The following is a 3,452-nucleotide window of genomic DNA, read 5'->3' as shown; positions in this document are numbered from 1 at the left end:
AATTATTAATCAAAACGCAATCTCGGGATGCATATGATGGCACACAAAAAAAATCCTCTTTCCACTGCGGAGAGTCTCTTGATTAAAAATGGAGGCGATCGGACTGACAGAAGGGATGAGAGATTGGAAAGCAAAGCGAAGCGGGTTCGGCGTGATTCACCGGCTCTGCGCAGGTGTTTTAGAGAGAGAGAGAGAGAGAGAGAGAGAGAGAGAGAGAGAGAGAGAGAGAGAGAGAGAGAGAGAGAGAGAGAGAGAGAGAGAGAGAGAGAGAGAGAGAGAGAGAGAGAGAGAGAGAGAGAGTGAGTGGGGGAGTGTGGGAGAGAGACAGAGAGGAGGAGGAGGATGAGAGCGTGGAGAATTGGGTAATTAGAGATGGGAGGAGAGTAGGGTGTGTTGATGAGGTCAGTGGCACATAAATCTATCTCTGTGACAGGAAATTGAACATGTTTCAGGGTCAAAAATAAATGTAAATATTTGAATAAATAATTTTTATATAATGTACAAATAATTCTTTCAATAATATAATATACTAGAATATACTTAATAATAATCAAAGAACAATATAATAAACAAATATTTCGAGTACAAATTTGTCAGGATGAAAGAGATTGAACAAGAGCATTTTCAGATTTTTGTGTGTGAAGGTTTAAAGATGCAATTTCATGAATGTTTAATCTGCCAGTCTAATTATGCAATGTGTTTAAGATGAAATGTAGTAACACACACACACAGGCACAGCGCACACACAGCCTAGAGGAAACATTCACTGCATTAGTTAATTAAAGAAACACTTAATTGTGTGTGTTACTGCATGTTTCAAAAACACCATTATCATCATCTACTCTATAAATATAAACCAAATCTACAGGGTAACTTGCGTCTTCTCAATATTTGTTAATAAAGTGTAATGTGTGCTTTCCCCTATGCTAGTAGGGAAATGCCAAATAGCAAAATATAACAGCAGTTAACAAAACACCCAATTCACTTTACTTCTGTCTTTAGTCACTTAAACTTGAGTCACATATCCTCAAATATGTATTGATAAAAGGGTTGCTCCGAAACCAAAATGTTGGCTTCGGTACGATACCAGCCCTGGTACATCGTTATCGATACTAAATTAATACTATAATCAACAAGTCTCACGTTTTTGATGAAATTACACAGAAAAAGAACCGCTTAAAGACTCACAGACAACAGCCGTATATACACTAAACACATTGCATGAAAATGAAGCACCAGCAGAGTGTGTTGCATTTGTAGGAGTGTGCATTTTGCAGACGCTTTTATCCAAAGCAACTTACAGTGCAATTACCCCCCCTAGAACAACCTGGAGTTAAGTGCCTTGCTCAAGGACACAACGGTGGTGGCCATGGGGTTAGAACCTGTAACCTTCTGATTAACAGCCCTGTGCTTTAGCCACCACGCCACCACCACTCCAGATGATGGAGCAGAGTGGCATTCTGTAGTATACTGTATAATATTTAATTAAATTGCATCCTTCTGTTGTTTAATGATCACACTTTGCCATATCCAGAAGTTTTTTATTTTCAAATTGTCATTGGTTTAATCTCAAAACTGTCACATCTCATATAATTTTGCTAATGACAGCATACTGTAATATGGTACCGATATTAGCAACAAGATGATATCATGCCATAAAAATGTTTCTGGTATTGCGATACTTTGTTAGTATTGGTAAACTGTGCAACCCTAATTGATAAATATCAATAGGCAAAGCAATACAATTTCCACTCTCAGTAAATCGTCTCAATACAAAACTGCAATAAGGGGCCTGGATATATGTATGTATTATCGATGACTACCACCCCTGGAGTCGCGAGTTTGAATCCAGGGTGTGCTGAGTGAATCTAGCCGGGTCTCCTAAGCAACCAAATTGGCCTGGTTGCTAGCGAAGGTAGAGTCCCTTGGGGTAACCTCCTTGTAGTTGCAATTAGTGGTTCTCGCTCTCAATGGGGCGTGTAGTAAGTTGTGCATAGATCATGGAGAGTAGCATGAGCCTCCACATGCTGGGAGTCTCCGCGGTGTCATGCACAACGAGCCAAGTGATAAGATGCGCGGGTTGACTGTCTCAGAAGCGGAGGCAACTGAGACTTGTCGTCCACCACCCGGATAGAAGTGAGTAACAGCGACACCACGAGGACCAACCAAGTAGTGGGGATTATAAGAGTGATGGTTGCGTAGTGGGCTGAAGCACATAATTGTTAATCAGAAGTTCACTGGTTTGAAGGTCACTGGTCTGATACTTGAGCAAGGCACTTAACTCCAGGTTGCTCCGGGGGGATTATCCCTGTAATAATTGCACTGTAAATTGCTTTGGATAAAAGCGTCTGCCAAATGCATAAATGGGCATTCCAATTTGGGGAGAAAAGGGAATAAAAAAAATACAAAATACAACAATACCTTTCATTATAGTACACTGGTTTCCTAATAATCCCCATCCATTAATTGGCTCTATAACTCTATAGTATACAACTTTAGTCTCTGCTCTCCACCAATAACTGGTACATACTATAGCTGCCGTCACATCATCCAGTTGGATGCTGCACACTGGTGGTGATTGAGGAGATTCCCCTGTTCACTGTGTAAAGCGCTTTGAGTGTAGTGTCAGAAAAGCTCTATATAAATGTAACGTTCATTCATTCATTCATACACTGACCCAAACTGTGGTGGGTCCTGGTGTTCAGGAAGATGTCACTGGTTGGCGGGGGAGATATAATGCAATGTGCATTATGTCGTTAATTCAGATATGTTAAGATAGAATATTTCTGACTTATATTTTGCTGCTGTTGTGGTCAAGCTGGAGTTTTCTCCTAAAATATGTCCTAAAATATCTCATATATTTTCAGGATTTGGTAATGCCATACAATTTGGTGCTATTTGTTGTAATTGTGTAAAGTAGACAGATGGGATGTTGTGATAGTGATCACAGTGCAGAAGGAAGTGTTCTTCTGTCTCCACCTCTCTCTGAGAGCACAGTGAACACAGTCTCTGCTCTCACGGCTGCCATCTCTGTCTGTGCCGTCCTCTCTCTATAGCCAGACAGTGATCACTCAGTCTGTACTTGCTTAGTGTCTTTCTCACTTTATGCTCTTTCACACAGCTCAGATGCTATTCTGCTGGTTTGTAATCTCTTTTCACGTGTAAATAGAGTTCCATCTTCTTTTGGGATTTAGTGGCATCTCTCCAATAGGTAATGTAATTTTGTTTTTGTAATTGAATAATTTGGTTGGGCCAGATTATGCTGTGCTGGTTTGGATGTAGTTTCAGCACCAGCTGTGAAAGGGCGCTCCTGTGCAGGTTCTGCTCCTGGCACTGCAGGGCTTAAGCCTGGTATGAGCTCGGATCACTGCATTTTAGATGCATGTAGAATTTCAGAGCTCTTTTTTGGATACTGATTAGTATGGGGTATTGTCCTAATTCAGCTCTGTATG

Source organism: Xyrauchen texanus, chromosome 6, assembly GCF_025860055.1.
Source record: "Xyrauchen texanus isolate HMW12.3.18 chromosome 6, RBS_HiC_50CHRs, whole genome shotgun sequence".
Classification (NCBI taxonomy): domain Eukaryota; kingdom Metazoa; phylum Chordata; class Actinopteri; order Cypriniformes; family Catostomidae; genus Xyrauchen; species Xyrauchen texanus.
The sequence above is the reverse complement of the archived record's forward strand: the minus strand, read 5'-3'. Positions refer to the sequence as shown.